This window comes from Sceloporus occidentalis, unplaced genomic scaffold, assembly GCF_023333645.1.
Source record: "Sceloporus occidentalis isolate IW3139 unplaced genomic scaffold, rSceOcc1.0.p SCAF_5, whole genome shotgun sequence".
Taxonomy (NCBI): domain Eukaryota; kingdom Metazoa; phylum Chordata; class Lepidosauria; order Squamata; family Phrynosomatidae; genus Sceloporus; species Sceloporus occidentalis.
The window spans coordinates 39999396-40022664 of NW_028316985.1; the positions used below are offsets into that span (position 1 = coordinate 39999396).

Genomic DNA, 23269 nt, shown 5'->3' on the forward strand with positions numbered 1-23269 from the left:
AAAATACAATGAAAAGTAGAAATAGAGGCATGGTAATGATGAAATATATAATAGCTTTCCTTTAATGATGCATGTCATGGAAATCTTTAACCACAGGGCTTTGCGGAGTCACATATGTTACTCATTTATTCTACCTTTCCCCCTCCCTCCACTCCATTTAATTACACCCTGTGAGCATGAGAGAGCCACTTTTAAAAATTATTATGTCTTTTTTGGAACAGGATGATACAACTTTCCCCATTTTTACTGGATTTGTCAGCCATTAGTATTCCCTTGCCACATATCTTCTACTAGGATCAGCCAATAACTAGCAAGAGTGTTCAGAATTACATAAATTGGAGTTGAAAATGACTATGACCGAGGCAGGGCTGTGCTTTTTCTACTTTGAATTCTTCCTCAAAGCCATAAAGCACTTCCCAGAATGCACCAGTCATGGCTGAGTACCAGTCACTCCCAGAGACCCCAGAACTGTTTTAAAGGGGGGCTCAACATTCACCAGCAGGTTGTTATTAATTTTGACTACTTCAAGGTATGTTTTTATGAAACAATGAATACACAGTAAAGATTGCATTTAGACAATCATTGTTATCATCCAATTGAAGAAGGTAACAATCTAAGTACTGTACCAAGAAAGCAATGCAAAATAATGTTCATTTAGTATCTTTTTGACTGACAATTCCTGAGAGGCTCAACTACATAGAAATGGTCCAATTTGGCTCGCTACTGTGTGATTTGGCCTTATTTCACACGACTTTTCTTACTTCTGTTGCAAAGTGCTCCAAATGAAACCTCTATCCAATCTACATGACTTTGTTCAAAGGAAAAAGAGTTTTGCAATGACAGCAATACAAATCTTCCTGCCTGTGAAGCTGCATTCTAAGTGTACCTATTTTTCAATTGGGCATCCATAAGCAAGGGTCTCACTGCCATTAAAGCAGTCCCTTTGCTTCTTGTGCTGGTTGTATGTTCTGCTGCCCAATAGCATCTCATTCTCATTCTGCAGTAAGGTGCGTTGTGGATATGGACATGCTATGATGCCATATTCCTTCCTGGTGAGCCTATTCTGGTTCCAAATTCATCCACTTCTAGTATACAGTATATACACTTTTGGTGGCACTAAAACCAATACTTGAAAGTGTTCACACTTTCACACTACAGCTCCCAGAATCCACCATGACAATAGCAGTTGTACACATTTTCCATATCTGTTCATCTGCACTTTGTTAACACTCTTTCTATCAACTACACTAAGGCCCTGTGAGATGTTTCTGAATGAAAGATACCTCACATTTCCTTGGTATAACATCCAAGCCAAAAACTGTTAAAAATGGTTGTGTTTACTAAAAGGAAAATGTCTGATGGTTCACTTGTGCTGTAATGTTGTAAAGGTAGTGAGGATAGGGAGCCTAGAAATGTCAGAAGAGTGTTGCAATCAAATAAAGCAATTTACACCCCCACCTGCACCAAGACAAGAGTATGAAAAGTATGCACCCATTCCACTTGACCCATACCTGGAGGGTTTTCATGTGGTCTCACCCCTCTGCAAGATACAGATAAATTCCATACCCTTGAACAAAAAGAAACCCTGTTTATTCTGTAGTGTCAAGTGAGAAGAAGATCAGAGTCTATACTGCTGGTCTGGCATGCAGAAGAGGTGAGGTGCTGTCACAGTTTCACCTGGAGACAATGAAATCTTTCATGTTAAGCAGAATGACAAGCTAGAGAGGATTGCACTCAATCTTGTGGGTCGGGGAAACACATGCATTAAGGAATTTTAGCTATCTGGTGAAGGACAACAAAATAGAAATGCAAAGGCTCAAAAAGAGGGGGGGGGCAGACCCTAACTCACATGATTTGATTCATCTAGAACTACGCTAGGAATCTGCTGGATACCAGGTCACACAAGTTGTCCCAGAACTTGCAAAGTTACTTTTAATTATGATTATAGTTCTACAGTCCAAATAATAGTTAATGTTATAGTTATGACTGGCAAAAAAATGTAACTCTGCTTTTCCATTTCTCAAAAGGAAATAAACATTCAGGTGCTCAACAGACAGGCGGCTCAACATCGCCCCTTTCAGCCCCGGAAGCAGGCCATGTCAACCACATGCCACAGTCTGTACATGGAGCAAAAAGAAGCCCTGAAAAGGAGCTTCTTTTTGCACCATAGAAGGGGCACCATAACCGCCGTGGTGCAGAGCTATGATGTCTCTTGTGCACAGTGCTGTTTGGGCACTGCACACAAAGGACATCATCATGGCATGCCCCGTGTAAATGGGTGCGTGACAAGATGGCACTCTGGCGGAGGAAGAAGGACTTGGAGCATGTGAATGCTCAGCCTTTCTTCACCCCAGTACGCAGTCAGGCAGGCACAAAGTATTGGGCTGTACTGCCTCATTTCAGTTACATTAAAACTGTGCATGTTATACAAACTGATCTGTGAGACTTTCCTCCTATCTACCTTCTTGTATCAACACCTACAATAGAGCACAAAGCAATGACAAGCTGTACTGAACCTTTTGATTTTCCTATTTCATTATTGCATAAGACCATATCCCTGTAACTAGAAAAAATAACTAAAAACTTACATTTACACCATCAAAGGGGAAAAGTTATTTCTCAGTGAGTTACAGGCTTAGTGTAGCCTAGTTATACACGTCATTTTAGAAAGGGGAATGAATTACAACTAATACTTTGTAAGTAGTCCCTTCCAAGTTCTTAACTCTCCATTTGATCTTGTGGAAGTAGCTCCACGTCATTTGTGGCAGAGGTGTTTTCTACCATCTGCTACTGGCACCTGTAACTAAGTGCAGCAAAGAATGAACTTAAAATCCTGTACATAAAAAGCATAGTCTCTAAGACTAAGTTGTGGCTACTCTGCTCATATAGGAGATTGTTTGGATTTCTGGTGTTGTTATGTGCCTTCAGTCTGACTCTGACTTACAGTGACCCTATCATAGGATTTTCTGGACAAGCTTCATTCATAAGAGGTTTGTCTTTGCTTTCCCCTAAGGCCGAGAGAGTATGATTTGCCCAAGCTCATCCACTGGGTTTCCATGTCTAAGCAGGGATTCAGACACTAGTCTCCCAGAGACCTAGGAGATTATCAGACAGTGGGGGGGAGGGGAGTAAAAGGCATACTCCTGGCAAAGTTGTATGACTGTGCTGAAGATTTTCAGACTCACTGCACTTATCCAGGACTTAACCCATGAAGATCTAGGAATGCTTCAACAACCAACCATTCACGGGGAAGTCCCAGGAATGGTTTGTTGCTAGAGCATTCTTGGATCTTCATTGGTTAATTCCTGGATAAGCACAATGTTGTTTGAAAAACTTCAGCATGATCACACAACTTTGCTAGGAGTATGCCTTTTTCTTCCTTGAACTTTCCCCATCTGATAATCTCCATAGTCCAACACTCAAACCACCACACAATACTGGCTCTACCAAGGTGAATAATATGTATCACAGAGGATAGAGTTGGCATAACAGTTTGCTAGTAATCACTGAGCCTTCCAAGATTAGAGTGAGAGAAAGTGAGCAAGTTCTATAGATATATGTGTGTTTGAAATTGGGAAAATAATGGAATATGCAAGGAATTGTACCTGGCATGTGGCTGTGAAAGGGAAGGGAGTAATTGTAGCAGGATGTAACTTCTCAAGCAGCCTTCAATTTGGAGGTAGTTCATCATTATGAACTCCTTATAGATCAGGATTATCAGATATAATTATCAAATGCTGGCCTAGCAGATGAAACAGCTGTAAAGACAAGCAATTATTAATTCTTGTTTCTAACCAGTTATAATGTGAAGTATGTGTGAACAGGACCATAGGCACTAAAACCATAACACTATGTCCTGGGGAAACAGATATCTACACACAGAGAGATGCAAAGAAGCTCTCACTGGTTTCCAGCACATAAAACAGGTCTGTGAACAGGTCTGTGAACCTATCAGTTTGGCTGAGCACTTCTCCACCAAGCCCTTAGGTGTGGTCTGATTACCCCTTCCTAGACATCTGATTCATGCAGGGAAATAATCCAATGCTCTGTCCCCAAATTGTTTTCTACCTTGATTTACAATCAACATTTTTTGGTGAGTGTGAGAGTAAATCCTCAACATAGAATCATAGGATCTTAGTGCTGGAAGGGACCACAAGGGCCATCTAATCCAACCCCTGCCATGCAGGAATATGCAGCTAAAGCACTCCTGAAAGAAGCCCACCCAGCTTCTGCTTAAAGACCTCCAAACAAGGAGAATCCACTACACTCTGAGATAACTTACTCCCTTGTTAAACAACTCTTACAGTAGAAATGTTCTTCCTAAGGGTTAGATGGAATCTCTTTTCTTGTAATTTGAATCCCTTGGTTCATGTCGTAGTCTCTGGAGCAGCAGAAAACAAGATTGCTCCATGTTCTACATGGCAGCTCTTCATATATTTAGAAATGGCTATCATGTCATCTCTCAGCCTTCTCTAGTGAAACATACCCACCCCTTAAGTTGTGATGTGATCATCTTGGTAATTCTTTTCTGGATATGTTCCATCATGAGCAGGACACATGTGAGGCCAGAGAAAAATATGAAACTACACTGAGAGAAGGAGATACCAAAATATTTTAGTGGCACAGAAATGTATCCTGGTGTCCAGGTCAACTGAGATGATTCCCTCCACTCAACTGCCACTTGCAGCTTTGGAAGTGTTCCTCAGAACCAGAGCCACACAAAACAAAGTAAACTGCAGTTTAGGCCTCAGATTAAGTGGGGACTCCATTTTTAAAAAAACAGAACAATTGAGGGATGGGGGTAATACTAGTGGACCTCATAAACATGACATATGGCAGGGGTGGAAATCATAGAGCATTCTCAATGTTGTTGAACTTGAGCTCTTATCTGTCTCCATCATTGGCTATGTTGGCTAGGGCTGCTGGGATCTGCAGTCCAACAACCTATGGAGAAGCAACTCATTCTCTTGGCTGGCGTTGGGCCTTGAAACATCTTAATCTGCAACCTGGTCTCCAGAGCCATCTGTCAGCCAGCTTCTGTGTATGCTTCTCCTACACTGCCCTTATAGAGAAAGAAATAGGAGAAAAGAGAGAGGCAGACAGAGAGAAGAGAGGGGTCACAGAGCATGGAAGACAGATGGAGGAGAAGGTGGAGTGACAGAAAGACTTGTGGGCAATGGGGAGAGAAGAAAGAGGGACAGAGAGGCAGGGAGGGGGGGACAGGTGTGTATGTGTGTCGCAGCATGTTAGCAGCTTCTCACCCCTGCGTTTCCCTCATATATAGGCTAGAGCTAATGGATAATGGACACATATTGGCCCAGCTAGTGACAGCTGGCGCGGAACCCAGGTCAAAATGCATGATCGCCCTCTCCCCAAATCTTTCTACAAACCAAATGTTACTGCTGTTTTGAATATGTTTTTAAGTGACTTGGGCTCCAGCTTAGTGGGAGAAAGGCTGTAAATAAACAAAAGGTATTTATCAGTATGGGATGCTTAATATGCATTTGGCATTTATAGACGACTTTGATATGCTGAGATTTAGCCATAGACAAAAAAGCCACTCTCTGGTCTTTTTAAATACCAGCATTTACTTTGTAAGTGATTGTTTGCTTTTTCATTTTTCAGGCTCCTAGAAGCTCAAAACCTCTAGAAATTCTGGCACCAGGGATTTTACCCCACTATCTCCTTCCTGTCTTCCCACTTAAATACCCTGAAAACACCAGATCTCAGAAGCTAAATAAGGTTGACAGAAAGTAATTAGTGAAGTTGAAGGCTTTCATGGCCAGCATCCATAGTTTTTTGCGGGTTTTTCAGGCTACAAGGCCATGATTTAGAAGAGTTTTTTCTTGATGTTTTGCCAACAGCTATGGCTGGCATCTTCAGAGAATGTTCTCTGAAGATGCCAGCCACAGCTGCTGGCAAAACATCAGGAAAAAACTCTTCTAGAACACGGCCTCATAGCCTGAAAAACCCATAAAAACTAAAGTAGTTAGCACCAAAGAATACCAGTGCTGTAGGCTATATTTCAGAGGAAGGCAATAGCAATACACTTCTGAGTAATCATCTGCGAAATCCTTATGGAATTGCCCTAAATCAACAGATTACTTAAAAGCACATAATTACTGTACCTTATTTCCTTCCTTCTCAGCCCTGCACATGGAGGAAGAGCACTAGGGAGTAGCTTTATTCTGTGTCACAAAACTGACAACTAGCAACAAAACACTATCTTCTATTTAAAAGAATGAGTAATAGAGCAAAGAGTAGTTTAAATCAAACAAAGACATTTGGAAATTAAAGTGATGAATCAAAAAGTGAGAGCAAATACATGGTGAGATTTGTGAGATGGCAAGTACTCGGTGTGTCGCCAGTAAAATATGCCATTCATCTCAAAATCAGTACAATTGCATTTGGGATTCTTGGATCATTTAAGCCCACACTGCCACCAACCATCTGCTGAAAGAAGAAAAGGTAAATGTATGTCCTTATTTATTTATTTTCACAATCTCCCAGGGAAGCAAAAATTTGAGCATGTGTTTCTTTGGTGCCACACCAGGTTCCAATAAATCAACATTGGAGCTGCAGAAATCATGCCTGCATTTATTCTTTTGTTCCTAGGGGAAACATTCACATTAATATATTTGCTGGGTATGACAGAAGAGGCAGGAAATGGTGGCTCAAGATCCGAAATTCAATCCTACCATGTCCAGTTAGAGAGTTCAGTTAGCAGTTCCCAAGAGGCACAAATGGTTAGAATAAACAACCTTGAGAAGAGCTCTTCACAAAATTAACTACAACTTCCATCATATTGATCATGCTGGTCTAGATGGTTGGGGATGATGGTAGTTACTGACCAACACATAGAGAGGGCTCCATCTTGGGGGCAAGACCTTATACTAGGCAGCTTCCTATGATAGGAAAGTAAAGTCACATTCTGTGCTTCTTTCTTTCTGCAGGAAGTAACTGAGTTTTATTTTAAGTCCTATTTAGGATGTATGACTCTGAAACAGCTGCTGATCTGAGACAAGGATCTCACCATCTACTGACTCATTTATCATGAAGGATGCAGAGATGATGAGGATTTTGAGCATGCATGCTTTCCTCCCCTCTGAGTCAGCCTTAGTAAGAGGTTGATCCAAAAGACAGAACTGAGAGTTCTTGCATGGCAGGGGGTTGGACTGGATGGCCCTTGTGGTCTCTTCCAACTCTATGATTCTATGAGAATACAATAATGTCCATTTAGTGCAAAAGACAGAGTACAACAAAGCTCATCTGCATGTGGCAGTTTCCCTCCTGTCCTCTTAATGCTCTGTGCCCACCTTCAGCAATGGCAAAGATGTCCTGCTACAGACAGCTTGTACACTTTGCCCTTGATACTTTAACATGACTTGGCAAGTCAGTTCTTCCAAGAGCAAGACTGAACCCCTGGGAGCTTTAGGACTTTTTTGATTTATGAGGAGTAATTAGGAGGATTCAAGTATGTACTCTCTGTGTACATACAATGGCTTGGGGCGGAGAAAGCTAAACTGCCCAGGAGTATGTAGACATTGGCGATTTAGAAGGGGCCCAAGGCAAACAGGAACTGGATGGGCCACTAAGCTGACAGAACATGTTTTGCCTGGTTAATGTAAGAGGTTTCCTAGAAGGGAAGCCCATGAAGAAATGGCACATTCTCTCAAGGGAAAGAGTGGAAACCCCCCTCTGGCTCATCTGCCCTCACTTCTGAGTGGAATGAGCAATTTCTCTAAATAGCTGACTGGAGGGAATAGCTTTGCTCTAGCTAGCGGTTGAGGGGAGCAATGGAAAACATGAGCTATGTCTCGGGTTCCCAGTTCCAATGATTGCCATGATTCATCCAAAGAATGGGTGACTCTTGTTTCGACTGCAAAGGGAAGACATGCCAAGCAGCTGGCACTTATTCAAAAAAAGATAGAGGCAGCCCGGGAGCACTGAGCCATGTGAGAGGTTCAACAGAAACTCCAGAGTTCTCTCCCTCACACACACATACACACACAATCTCAGTTGCTCTCTTTCTTGTTCTCTCTCTTGGCAGAAGGGAGGGGCAGAGGCAGGCAGCTGCCTGGGGCTTGGAAGGCAGCCAAGAGCAATCACTGGAGGAAAATATGGTACCTCTGCACTCTTCCACTTCTCTGTCCAGAAGTGCAAAGAAGGGGGGCAGAAAGTAAGAACAAAGGAAGCGGGGAGCTGGAATCGATAGAGGCCACACTGAGCTCTTGCCTCAACCCAGCTAGCGTGCTTTAGACACAACACACCCAGACTCCCTCAGCTAGCATGGACTTGTAATCCAAAACAGCCCCTTGCCTGAGCCCTGCTTTAAGAATACAACTTGTCTCCCTGCAAACACCCTTGCACTTCTGGAAGGGCCTGGGTTTGTATGCCACTCCCACTGGTTGCATTTAGGGTTGCCAGATATCAGAACCTGGCCCTGGGTCTCAGGGCTTGCCTACATGAGTGGTTTACCCCAAATTCCTCCTGGGCTCACAGCATCCTGTTTAAAAGATGCAGGGCCAAAATCCCAAATTAGATCTGGACTCTCTTCATGACACGTGCATTCAATTCATTCAACTCCCCCAATCCACATTTAAATAACTCATCTTTTGCTACAGGTTTCAGGTTTCTTTGCAATGGTGGTAGTGGCTGCCTTCCCTCATAGTCCCTGCAAGTTGTCTGGTGCTGATGCTGTGAGCACAAGTCACTCTGAGGTCAGAATGAGGCACTCAGTATCAATAATATGGCTGGGCACCTTGTTCTGACCTCAGTAGGGGTGCTGGATGATAAACAAGGGTTGCATTGGAAGGCAGCCACCCAGGGGAATTCAGGGCCAGAATAGTCCAGGAGCAGCCGAGCATATTCTAGCAGGGGTAGACCTGCCCTCAGAATCTGGTCCTCCTTCCCCTGCTCTTGATGGTAGTACAACGCCTCTATAGCACATGAATAGAGCCTATGTTTTCACTCAGTCCTTGTGTCCTTTATGGATGAAGCATTGTCTCATCTTGGTAGCTAAGCAGGATCAAACCTGGTTAGTACTTAGATGGTAGACTGCCAATGAATAGTAAGTGCTGTTTGCTATGTTTCAGAGGAAAGAACTGGCAAAACCACCTCAGTATTCCTTGCCTAAGGTTGCCAAAAGACTTTATCACATGGAGAAAATCGGGGGGGGTTAACCAGCGAGTAACCTGTGAAAATTGCGCGATTGCAATTAAAGATTTTCGCACACATTGTGCTTAAAGAGCCATTATCCTGGAAATAACAAAGGAATAACCAGGCAAGAAACAGCAACAAATCATTCATGGGATTTCCCCATGAATGATTTGTTGCTGTTTATTGCCAGTTTATTCCTGAGATAATGGCACTTTAATGTCAACATCGTGTGAAAATCTTAATCACACAATTTTCACGGGTTAATCACTGGTTAAACCCTCAATTTTCCCCATGTGATAAAGTCCAAAGTTTCATCACTAAGCAGTAACTGTTGTTGGTCCAAGGGAATCTGTTGTGGATTGGGTCCTTTCATTTCACCTTATCAAGATGTGTTGATTTTCTCCATTCTCATGGGGAGAGAACACAAGAACACAATATGAGAGGTTTCCTAGAAGGGAAGTATCTGCATAGTATGTTGTATTTGTTGTATTACAGTATCTGTATGCATTTGTTGTATATAGCTAGGCCACTCCAAGACCTTTTGTTGCCTGAGATGAAGGGCAAAAGGGGTTTCTCTCACTTCAGGAACATAAGTCAACTAGACTGACAACTGAACGTTATTTTAATATAGGTGACAAGATAACATCCTCCACCATGGTCAAGGGAAGCAGGCTAGCACTGGAGCTCACGGTAGGCTGTGTGACACACAAGCACTCTTCCCTCCAAGAAGAAGTGCTGCCGCCAGTATCTGCTGCTACCTAACCTTAAGGCTGTATGTAACTGAAGGAAATGTTCAGAACGGCCACTTGGTATACCTTCTTCATTAAAAAAAAAAGTGGAAATTCTATTTTTCTTTGAGATATAGAAAGTAAGCAAGGATACAAAGAATTCAAGAAGTAGAACAGTACATTTATTTGAACTGGAAATTGTGGTTTCAAATTTTACTTCATCCACAAACTCGTCTGGGTGGTCTCTGGCAAGCTATATTCTCTTTCCGGTACCTCCCATTGCTCATATGTGTAATACAACATTTATGAGCTTGCCCTGCTATACAGAACTGCTGTCAAGCTTAATGCAATACCATAAGCAAAGCACATAATTTTGTCGTTTGGGTCCACTTTAGTTTTTGAGTACTTCCACAGAGCAAGGATTTCTGCCTGCTTCAGATTCCTCTTACATGATCTTTACAATAGTAAGAAGGTGAGGAGAAAAAAATGATTTGTTCAGATTAGAACTGAGCAGTGGAACCAGTCTAACACTGTTAAAACAAAGTTCATACTGAAATCATTCAATGTGGCTTTTGGCTGTAATTTCAAAACAAGTAGTTACATGTACATGCTCCACCTCTGACTTGGCTATAGCAATAAAAACATGTATGTTTTTATAACTGGGACTGGCTTGTTGCCCCCCCCCCAAAAAAAAAAAAAATAGACTACCAAAAATATTTATGCAGGAAAAACACATCGCATGCCATAAATTATAAAGTTTTTGAAAGGGGACAAGTAACTACCCTCCAGTTTAAAATGAGCTACTACTCACATTTGCCAATTTTAAACCAGCTCCTGCCATTCTGTCTTTAAGACAGCCTTGCAAACAAGTCTTCAAAAGTTACCAGCTGACAGAAATTTTCCCTGTATATGGCCTATAGCCATACAGAAAAATAAGACTTAGCTCTCTTCCAATCTCCTCCACAAAAACCACCTTGCCTTGAAGTATATCATCCTCACTGCCTGCTCCCATGCCTATTTTAAAAGTTATTTGATCTATAGCAATTAACAGGTGTTGACAGTATTTCTAGCCTTGCCATTAACAAGCTTCTATGTTGAAGTTGCCAGTTGAAAACTTAGAAACCATACTGTTACAAGGATCAAACTGGAGTGAGAGATGTCCTAGTTTGAGTTGCCCAACATTTTTCTCTTGGGCATTTCAGTCAGCTTTGTGTACAGAAAATGACAAGAATGAACTCAGCAAGCATTTACACTGCATCCTTAGAGAGGAGCTGTAGTTCAGTAGTAGAACATATGTATTTGCATGCAGAAGATTCAAGATTCAGTCCTTGGCTTCTTTAGAATGAACAGGGAAGACTCCTGACAAAAGCCCTGAGGAGTAGCTGCCAGTCAGTATAATACTGAGCTAACTGTGGATGGCTATCACCTTTAGGTGCCATTTCCAAAATATGTTTATAATCCTGATTCTACCCTAAATCTCTAGTGATAATATGGGGCAAACTCTGAATGAAAGAGACTGGTTTCTGAGTAGGAAATGTTATGAGAATGTTTAAAGTAGAGCTTGGAAGTAACATTTTACAAGCAATAGTGTTCTTTTCTGCACACAAAAAATGTAATGACCAGCAACACTATGGGATATTTTGTGTAACAAGTAATATTTTGTTGTTGTTGTGTGCCTTCAGGTCTTGTTTGACTTATGGTGATCCTAAGGCAATAATGGAGTTTTCTTGGTAAAGTTTGTTCAGGGGGGGAGTTGCCTTTCCATTTTTCTGAGACAGTGAGAGTGTGACTTGTCCAGGGTCACTCAGGAGCTGTCCACATGGGCCAAAAGGGCCATGTTCCCTCCAGACTCACATCCTCCTGTTTGGACCATGCAGACTGTTAGCCCCAGGTCAGGATCAGGCCAGGATCCAGCAGACTGTATGTGGATCTGGTGGATCAGGCCCAATCCCATGTCAAATGGGCCTTAACACCATTAAAAATAAACCACCATTTGCCAGGTACTTTTTTGCAAATTCTGTAGCAAATCTTGGCCGATCAGACAACCCCTTAGTGAGAAGACCCATGTCGCTATGTCCGATGTTGAAATGGGGCACCTGGCCATGTAGTTACTTTCAGGTGTCCTGTTTCTATGTCAGATGTTGCAGTGGGGGTCTTCTCACTAGAGGCAATGCTGGAGAAATGTAAGGGGCATGCAGCGGTAGCAGGTCTGTGGCGTGGATGTATAAACACCTGCCCATCCCTGTGCCTGCCTGGGAACTGATTGGAGCTGAGGCCTGGGCCAGGATAGCATGGGCTTGGGCCATGCTATCATGGCCTGTCTGCTCAGGGCTTCATTGGACTTCCATAGCTGAATGGATATTTGAACCCTGGTTTCCAGAGTTGTAGTCCAATGCTCATACCACTACACCACACCGGCTCTCAAAGTAATATCTACTAGCTAATATTTTGCTACTGTTTGGAGGTTTAAAATACACCTGGCAGGAACTTTAAGGAACTCTATTCAAACTGATTTTTTCTTGTTAAAATGAATTAAACATAAGTATTCAGGGACATAGCTCTATTATCCTGCAATATCAGTATGCAAAAAGATCTTGTAGTACCTGTGTGACTATTTGAGTAAAATATGTTGTAGCATAAGCTTTTGAAAGCTTGGTCTGCTTCCTCAGATACATGGAGTACAAGTAGTATAATGAGTGGCTTTTAAAAAATAAGCAGCAACTCTTGGGGTTGTAATGCATTGCGGAATAACTAACGTTTAAAAGTAACTATCTAGATTTTGGTACAGTGTTAGTTAATGCACATGAGATAATCTTCCATATGTACCTGGCAATAGGAAAAATGACCTAATGCCATATTGTATGTAATTCCAAATAATCTACCTCTGGTTCTGTAGTTGCTGAAATTCTCTTCCTTTTCCTGCCCTGGGTGCTTTCTTTGCTCTTTGGTCTTATTTTCAGTTGTAATTCTGCCTAACTTTGATTAGGTTCCTCCCATTTTAGGAGGGCTATACCCTCACCCATTGACATCATACACATGGACATTGGACTCCTCCAACAATTCTCAGACTCTGACCTGAATCTGCAAGATGGAATGTACGTGCCCTCTGCTCTCTTTTATCAAGACATATGTCAACAAAGCCCATGTGACTACCAAAAGGGACTTCCAGGTGTACTAACAGAGGAGGTGGGAAATTAAGAACAATCAGATGAGATTGTTGGATTCCCAAAACACCTACTTGTAGCTCTACCCCAAGGTACAAAATGTTCCTTCCATTTTTCATTTTCACTATGTAAAAGCCCTTGGTGAGCAAAAAAAAAAAGGGGGGGGGAGGAGGAGAGGCTTTATCCCAAATGTCAACTGTCAGATGATTTCTTTTTCATCAGAACAAAATGTGGCCACGATGGAAATGTTTTTGATTTGCTGGAAACCTTTCCCTTCCAGCATGAAGCTATGATGAAAACTAAACAGAACTGGGAAGATTTTTTTTTGTAGTCCTCTTTCCTAACTTATAATGCACAACACATTTTGAAAAAGTTGAACAAGCAGATCTATACTCTTTCATAAAAAAGCAGATCTATAGCTCACTGGCATGGTGAGCTATACCTGTACATGCTTCTTTCAAGCAACCATCATATAACTGCAAGTCTTCTTCCTAGAACATTAGACTTTCTTAGTCTGCTTTTTCCAAAGGAAGAAAGGAATGAGTTAAATACAATCTCACTAGCTAAACTTCCTACAAGTGTAGGAGAGACACAACAGCACTTCATGGTGTGTGGTTCCAAAGGCATTCCAAGATGTAGAACTATCTGGAAGTACTCAGAACATGGAGGAAGAAGCAGGATTACATGTACAGACCCTTATCCATTCTCCACCCAGTGATCAGCTCCTACATGCAAACAACCTATACTCAGGTAAGCTTTCAAAGGACAATATGATGTGTTGTATGATGCAGGGTAGTCTATTGAAAAGATAGACCATGCCCTGTACATGCATAAACCCTATGAAAAGTAAGTGATCAAAGTATGGATATCAGAAGGGAAAACCCAAGGGTTCAGCTATCAGAGGAAGCAAAAGGAAGACACTGCCCCACCAAAGAAGAATTCCACCCCACTAATGACAATTTCCGACATTCCTCAAATTTCTAGCATGGCAGAGAGTGAGACACTGAAAATTGTTCACATCTAGAATTCCTATATTTGCTGTGTTTGCATTTCCTTAATAGGTTTGCCTGCCTCTTTTCCTTGGATGTCTGAATTGTATTTCTAAATGCTCAATTGAGCTTTTAAGTTAATGCAATACTAGAATTTTGATGACTGAAAGAAAATTGAGAAGAAGAGACAGAAGTTTTATTTAGGAGCAACACAGTTATGTCCATGCAGGGAACACAGACCAACCTAAATTTCTTTTTCTACATGCTGATAACATCTGCTTGAATATGAACACAAAAGGCTTAATAAACCTTTGTGTCAAGAAATATGTAGCCATTTATATTAAGAATAATGCTAAATATTAGGAATAATGTTAAAGGACTGAGATATTTGGCTTTTTATGACAAGAAATTTGCATGGCTCTGGACAAAATTACCCTGGGATATCTGTTTTCTTGTGGGTATGCTATGCTTTATAACCTATGATCACTAAAACAAACAAACTGCATGCCAAACACAGCCATAGAATGGGTGTTGAAAAATCATCTTACCAAGTGACACACCATCAGTGCTATGTTGATAGCACTGCAAGTTTCAGCATTTATTATCCAGATGTAAATCTTTGGCATTTATCAAACAGAAGGAATTTCTCTTAAATTCAAACGAAAAGAAAGTGGGGCCAAAAGGCATTCACTTAAAGTCACTAGTTTTGCACAATTATGTGAATACGCATTGCATTCGAACTGGCTCCCCATTGCCCGAATTTGCATGTGGCAATCTATCACGCAATATTGTGAAACCACACGATTGCATTCGGACTGACTTCCCATTGCCCATATTTGCGTGTAGTAGGTTATCACGCAATAACAATAAATTCCATGATTGCATTCAGATTGCCATCGGATTATACTTCCAATTCCTCTTGTCTGATAAACTCCTTTGTAAAAGATGGTTGTGAAAGCTGGGCCATGAAAAAAGATGATAGGAAGAAAATCAATTCATTTGAAATGTGAAGCTGGAGAGGAATTCTAAAGATATCATGTACTACTAAAAAAACAAATAAATATGTCCTAGAGCAAGTCAAGTCTGAACTCTCTCTAGAAGCCAAGGTGACTAAACTGAGACTGTTGTACACTGGACATATCATGAAAAGACACGACTCAATAGAAAAGACAATAATGCTTAGTAAGGTGGAAGACACTAGGAAAAGAGGAAAACCACATTCCAGATGGCTAGACTCAATCAAGGAAGCCACAGTCCTGAATCCACAAGACCTGAGCAGGGCTGTTGGACATTGGGTGATTTGGAGGGCTATCATTCATAGGGATGCCATATGTCAAAGTGAACTTCACAGCCATTAACCACAAAAAAAAATTGTAATTTTTGTTCTCACAAGCAACAACAAATACTTTCTACCTTTTTTTTTTCTTCTCAGTGTAGTGAGTCATTGAAAACAAGAAGTTATTTTGGGCCTAAAATGTACTTTTCATGCAGAAAACTGTATATGTGGCACAGAAAACATTTGTGTGCATTATTTTCTGCATAGAAATTTTATTTTCTTTGTGGAAAACATTGCACAAAAATATTAATTTTTCAACACAGAATAAATCTTGAACTGTGAAGATTTCCAAAGAGAATCCAAAAATATGTTGATTCATATAAACAAACTAGTTCTCAAAGTTATTTTATTTCTACTAGGAGCTTTTGTAACATTTGTACATTTGGATCATGATGTTCCATTCAAAGCCAAGCCACCCCAAAATATTTGGCATTTACTTACAAAATATTTTTTTTTCCCTTTCAGACACTCCTAGACGGTGGAATGACCTGCCAGAAGAGCTTCGACAGCTGAATGCACTGTCGGCATTTGATAGCATTAAAGATCAGTCTCTTTCAGCAGGCCTAGCCAGATAATGTTTAAATTGTAAATTGTAAATGATGACATTTTAAATTTGGATTCTTTTAATACGTATGTTTCTTCTCTGTTCTTTTAAAGTGATTTGTGTTTTTAACTGATATTTTAAAATGATTTTATGTATTTTTGGTCTGTTGTTGTTCCCCACCTTGATCCATGGGGAGAAGCAGGTAAGAAATTGTTGTTGTTGTTATGTTAGATTACAATAATATGTTCATATCGAGAAAATTATTTAAATTATTTTTCCTCAAATTACTTGTGAGCTAAGCTGAGGAAGAACAGGAAAGTGGAAGTGGGGTTGCACACTATTCAACTGGATGAAACTTGACCCCACTACAACACTGCATAACTCTCTCCAATTGTTTGCCTATCCTTGTCTGGCAGTTATCTCTAGAAAAGAAAATGAGATGTTGCCAGGATCTCTGGCTCATAAGCTTAGCAGAGAAATGCACTTCTCCATCTCAGACAGTTATATCTGGATTCTCTATTATCACATTCTACATGAGTCTTCTGCAATCTAGTGCCCTCCAGATGTGCTAGACTACAATTCCCATCATCTGCACATGAGTCGTAGGAGTTGTTTAGCCCAGAAGGCTGGTCTGTCAGTCTGTCTGTCTGCCTCCCTCCCTTGCGCTCTCTCTCTCTCTCTCTCTCTCTCTCACACACACACACACACACACACACACTAGTGTAGCTCCACCTGGCACATAAGAAAGAAGAAAAGAAGTGCAGAATGGTCATCAGCTTCACTGTAATTGAGATCCCTCCAGATCAGATGAACTACAGCAGAGATAATATCTATATAAAATGTAGGCCTGTGACTCCAAGACCATCACTTTTTCTTCCTCTTCTATGATTTTTAAACATATTTTGCCTGATGAAGATGCCAATGGAGCTTCAAAAGCTTGCATTATATGTTTTGTGTTTTTTGACTAGCCAATAAAAGCATCACTCATTTGTGGATTTTGGATTGTGTTTTACTGCAAAAAGGCAGATAGTTTTTCTAAATAGTAGCCCATTTGGGAAGAGAGCTGCAGTTGTATAACTACAGGTATATATATAATCAGCCCCCATTAATTTCTCATGTACTTGTACAGGCTAATATGACAAAACAAATCACAGTGCAGGAATCTGGAGATATTTCAAAAAGACTTTGAAAGCATTGCTATCATACAGAATAGCTGTAACCAAACTTACCCTTGTTCTAGGAAGACGCAAGGGCAAAAATTGCCAAAGGCTTGAGCTTGCTGAGTGTCACTGGATAATTCATTCAGAACACAAGTATCCCTTCCTTACAGGAAAAGAGATTCCACCTAAACATTAGGAGGAACTTCCTGCCAGTAAAAACTGTTCAACAGTGGAAGACACTCCTTCAGAGAGTGATGGAGTCTCCTACTTTGGAGGTCTTTAAATAGGCTGGATGGCCATCTGTCAGGGGTGCTTTGATTGTAAGTTCCTGCATGGGCTGGATGTCCCTTGTGGTCTCTTCCAACTTGATGATTCTATGATTCTGTGATTTTTTTTTATTTACACACTTAGGGACTGTCATAGTTCTGCTGTGCTCTGCATTGTCAGTTTAATCAAGTTTTGTATTCAGTGCATCTCTTCTCAAAGCACCCAAATAAATTTTAGAGAGTTTATGTTTCAAATGCAACCTATGTCCCATTTCATACAAACATCTCCATCTTCTATATACATCAGAATCACACAGACCTCAATGCTCAGAGACGTAGGTCTAGATTTGTTAATGTTTCAAGCCTGTTAATGTTGTGGAAGGCCTAGGCCTCATCCTTACATTTTTGAAAAGTCAGGAGTTGAAACATGAACAATCAAATTCTACTAGAAATAAACTGTAGATAACTAATATAGATAATCTGTTTTAAAAAGTGTGGTTGTATATTTCTGTATGTCTGTGTTTAAATAGTTATATCCCACCTTTACATGAATAAATGTTGAGGTGGTTTACATAAAGAATCAATTAAAATATAGATAAAAGAAATGTCATCTGTATAAAGGAGAAGAATGCAGGCTCACAGTAAAAATATCAAAGACAAAATACAACTATTTTATTGTTTGGGTTTTTTTTATAGGAAGATGATGGAAATGTTAGCCTTAGTGGTGGGGGGGGGGGGGGAACCAGATCTTGGTCCCATGTAGTGTCTGAAACTCATTAGATGATTGTACAAGATGTACAGCCCTGAGAACAGTGTTTCGGAACTGCAGGACCACCATAGAGAAGATGCTCCCTTCGGACAAGGCGAAGATCATGAGACAGGCTGCTGATGATGATGATGAGTGGGACAAGTTAATGTGTAAAGATATCATCCTTCATAGGCCAAATTAACTGATGGCATCTTTGGAAAGCTTGTGGGAGCTGATGCTACTGGCTACTGGTTCAAATCAATGGCTTTCAGCCATAGCAGCAAAATGGAGCTTCTGTGTTCAGAGGGATTGCACCTCTGGAAATAAGAAGCTGGGATGAAACAGAAAGAGAACATTGTAACTTCCCAATGGAGTATAACTGGTGATGGTTGGAAACAGCATACTGAACTAGATCAGAACTTGAAAAATCTCCTTTCTTAATACTACAGCTCCCACAATCCCTGAGCCAGACATTCTTGCCAGGATTTCCAAGCCAATGATCATGTTGTATGTGGGATTCTAGGAGCTGTAGTTCTGACAAAAGCTCTGGATTAAATGGTTGCTTTGCCTGATCCAGCAAGACAGTTATTAAGCAGCAGATAAAGACAGCAAATAGGTGGGCCCCACTTGCTGCCATGTGATGTTCCTTGAGCAAGTTTCAGCTTCTCCCCCCCGCTCCTACACACCCAAGGCGGAGTCAGTTGAAACATTCTGGCACGACCATCATTCCAGCCATACTCTTTGCATTCATATAGGAATTCCTCTTATCATGTGCCATTGCACGTGTAACACACCACCACCCCAGTCATCATGAGTGAACTCCACATGATGGATTTAACACAAGAGCTCCAACGTGATCTACAGATTGGGATAAAAACATCCTTGTGCTAAAGAGTTATTCCTATTGCCCTTTAAATCCACCTAGAAGTCATCCAGATTTGCTTCCGTTTTAAAACATGGAAGGGAAGATGAGATTAGAGACCAGAAAGAAATACCAATGTGAAATAACAAGACACTAGAGCAAAGATGAGAAGAGTAAAGTTCTCCAGATGTCGTGGACTGTAGCTCCCAGTATTCATTTCCCTTGGCTATGTGGGCTAGGGAACTGCGACTTGCAGTCAAATAACATCTGGCCGACTAATGGGGACTTTGTACCAGCCGGACCGCAAACTAGGACTGCGGTAGGGCAAGAGCATTCACATGATCCCAAACCCTACCACGCACCCCGGGCGCCATCTTGGCACACGCCCGTCCAGATGATGCATGCCATCATGTGCAGCATCCCCATGGCGCTGTGCACAAGGGGCATCATACGACTATACCATGGCCTTTATGGTGCCCCTTCTAGGGCGCAAATAGGAGCCACATTTTGGAGCTTCTAGGGGTGACACAGAGCCACCCCAGAACAGGCCATTTGTACAGCCCCTAAGTAATTTCTATCCTTGGGCTAGGGTAACTAGGGTAAGTGATTTTGCATTATTCAAAACGTAGGATAGTACCCCCCCAAACTTTTCTAGTGTTTGCCTAAAACGGTATTATATGTCCTTCACACCAGTAACACAGACACATTACTTTCATCGGCTATAATGCACATTCACTTTAATAGCTCATTAGCAAATTTACGTTACAATATATACTAGAAAGTAGCAAAATTAGGCACAAAACTGTTCTCATATAGACATTTGAAATATGACTACCACCACTCCCATAATGAATATCTGGATTGCACCTCTTAACATAACCAGCCCAGTGGGACCCCAAACTTTAGCAAATGTTCTTCCAACATTATTAATATTGCTCTAAACAATAAGCATGTGATAAGGATATTGCAGAGGATGGAGATTAAGGACTACTATTAGAGAGGTCTAAATCATTGCCCATATAGCACAGTAGTTCTGCTCTGCCATCTCAGCTGGAAATAGTCTGCATTGAAAGCCAAAGTCAGTAATTTTGGATCATATCAATTTCACATTCTCCCAGACATCTTTACCCACACTAGGATTAGAATCCAAATGCAAAGTCTAGATCAACCTTGTTCAGCCAATCTGCCGTCTTCCTACTATCACCCCCACACAGCTAGCTGGAGGTGATGTAAGTTGTAGTCCAGCACATTTGAAAGGCACTCATGCAAATATAACTGATATAGATGTAGATGCTTTAGAATCAGGTTATTTTGATGGGATTACCAAAGGGACTACTCTAGAGAAGCAACTGGGTTACACCAGTTAAGAGAAAACTGGGCTTTGTCTTCAGTATCTTTCATTCTCTTTATAGTAGGTGCACTGAAAGAACTCTCTGCTTAATGGAACCACCAAAATGACCCACACCTAAGAGAAACTGTATTCCTTGAGACATCATGTCTATTCAAACAAACTCTTCCCACTTTGATAACAAGTGGTTTGAACAATATCTTTTTAAGAAGCAATAATGTGCTACTAACCGAGGACCTTTCATGCAACCAGATTTAAGCTTGCAAATCTATGTATGCTTCTCTGGGACAAATGTTCAGAGCTTGTAAAGGTTACTTTTTTAGACTGCAACACTCGAGATTCCACCAGTATGACTACTGAACATGTTGGCTGTAGGATCCTGGGAGTTCTGGCCCCAAAAGGTAATCTTTTCAAGCTCTGGGAATGTCCATTGAATGCAGGAGTGAGAGACTTGTTTCTGAGAAGATCCAGCAGTAATAAAATTATAGAAATGTTTTCTTCTTTTTCCCCTACCACTGGAATGTGACTATTTACAAGTTGGAAAGCACAGCAATAGTCAAAGTCACAGGCTAGTCCAAGGAGTCATCATTCCCCCACCCCTCCCCATCTAGTTACTTAACTGCCTAACAGAGTTAACTGAAGTGACACAGGATGCCATACAATTAATGACATTAACTAATTAACACCAATAATACCAGCTTCACTGAAATACCACCATTTGCTTTGCACAATCCATATTCAAATAAGGAACTAATATACCAATTAACTAATTAGCAGCTCCAATAGTATATACACAATATACATATATTAGTCACTCTTTGAAGAATCAAGAGAAACTGCTAGAGGGAGAAGTGAGTGTGCCAAGCTATGACTTTGTCTGCACTTAATTTGTACCAACCGATTCAGAATATAATTTCAACAATATGTCAGACAGATTAATCTATTGTCTTTCATCAAATCCAATAACCTCAAAAATATATCTATAGATGTATGCATCCTTCCACCCATATGTTATATTTATTATTACTTGCTCTGGTTCTATAATATATTAATATCTGTTCTACCAAAAATCTATTTGATTGATTGGAAGTACACTCTTACCTCGGGATACGAATGCGCCGGGATACGAAATTTTCGGGTTACGAAAAAAAAAAAATATTTCCGGGTTACGAAGGTTATTCCGGGTTACGAATAACCTTTTGGTGCTTTTCGGCGCTATTTCGCACCAAATCGCGGCTTCTCTCCATTAGCGCCTATGGCTTTCTCGGCTTACGAAGACTTCCGGGTTACGAAAATGGCGGCGGAACGGATTAATTTCGTAACCCGAGGTAAGAGTGTACATATTCACTATTCTTGAACACACCATTAAAAACCAGTCTCAAGCTGCAACAAAGCTGTCCTCCTTTATTTCTCTTCTCACCATGGTAAAATGGTTGGCCAATTTTTCTGCAAGTGCAACTGGCTACGTTCTTTTAAGACTGTCTCTGAAGTGAGAGTCCTTGGGCTACGCCACCTTCCCCAAAGCCAGCTTGCAACCAGATAAATCGCTCAAATCTGGGTGACTTTATCATACTTAAAATATCTTCTCCCCCCCCTCCTTTAAAAAAAAACCCCAAAGCTTAATCATCTTATTTACAGGGGCTGGGATGATGTTCCGCTGCTAGACCAATAGGTCACAGAGATCAGGTTGAGGACAATATTCTGTGCCCAGTACAAATTTGTGCAGCAAACTGACAACCTGCTTCATCCAGAATTTCTCTGAAGAAATGAAGTCTGACTGTTCCAGAGGGTGTGTGCTGTGGTCTTAGCTGTGGCAGTTCAAAACGACATCAGAAACTTCAGTTGAAGTTTCATTAGTTTTGGTTGTGTTGGGGTTGTTTTTTTTAGAAAAGGGGTTTAACCACTAGTGAAGTTCAAAAATGCAAGAGTGTCATCATAAAAGAATGTGGCAATTCCCCTCTCTTGCTCTGCAGCATGCACAGATGAGGCTGTGCCACCCCCTTTGATCTCCAAAGTAAACATTCCTCCTTTATTTGTTGCCACTCAGTAAAGAAGCTCTTAAGTGGTGGCACTTTTCTCTGGGGCTCCTGCAAGAAACATGGCTGAAGGGACTTCCTAAGACAAATCACATTGCACAAACTCAGGCATGCTTACTCAGTAGTTAAGCCTATTGAATTTGGTGTGGCTTACTCCTGGTGTAGATAAGACTGCAGCCTGAGTGTGTTAAAATGGAGATCAAAAAAGTTTCCTGGCATGAATGTGGAGGAAAGGAAAAGACAGCTACCCCTGGTTTAAAAGTAAAGAATCACAAGTTCATAGACGTGTGCAGTCAGGTATGCCAGAAAAGCATTCTTACCTTTGAGAAAGAGGTCTTTTGTGGAAGGAGCTTTCTTGTACTCCTGCTGCCTTCAAACCCAGAAATTCAGTGAAGGCAACACCCAGGCTGGCAGGGTTATAAGTTTTCCCCTGCTGGTGTATTGGGATGTCCAATGGGGTGGTGTCTTTTGACTATGTTTTAAAAGAGTTTCTATGAATCAGTCTGGCTTTAAAGAGGGGGAGAGGAATAATACGTTACGCCCAGCTTTCTTGGCTGCAAGCCAGAAGTGGCTGGGTGGGAACCAGCAATTGCACAGTCTCCTTTTCTCTGTGACTCAGTGCAAGGAGTGTAGCCGCCAGAGGAGCCTGTTTAAGAATCGGTGACCTCCAGGCTGATGAGTAAGAAGACAAGAGGGAAGACACCCAGGCTGGATCTGTTTAGACAAACTGGAGTTCTGGTTGCCAACCATAAAAGAAAAAAAATGCATAGTTACAAATGTGGTAACAATGCAAAAGTGATACAGTGCACACAAACAGACAAACAACTGCTTGGGTACAGAAGGTGGTGATGAATCTCTGCCATGAGTCATTCATCCACACTACCCTCCTTAGCCACAATGCAGAGAGAATGTGGGCTCCTCACGGGGGG

General features: G+C 41.1%; 1 protein-coding gene and 1 long non-coding RNA gene across 5 annotated transcripts in view; one reads left to right on the forward strand and one right to left on the reverse strand.

Annotated features, from left to right (window-relative positions):
- The window catches only part of LOC149312019 (uncharacterized), an 87323-nt gene extending 70752 nt beyond the window's left edge, over positions 1-16571 (forward strand). Inside the window, exon 4 of the long non-coding RNA XR_016281222.1 lies at positions 15842-16571. This is a non-coding gene — a long non-coding RNA (uncharacterized LOC149312019). The remainder of the gene's footprint in view (positions 1-15841) is intronic.
- EMP1 (epithelial membrane protein 1) overlaps positions 1-22877 on the reverse strand; it is a 44825-nt gene extending 21948 nt beyond the window's left edge. Inside the window, exon 1 of one of the 4 annotated variants that reach the window (XM_089523789.1) lies at positions 22661-22877. The gene's annotated coding sequence lies outside the window, so the exon portion shown is untranslated. The other 3 variants (XM_089523792.1, XM_089523793.1, XM_089523791.1) reach the window with 3 other exon arrangements.
- Between the last annotated feature and the right edge of the window lie 392 nt (positions 22878-23269).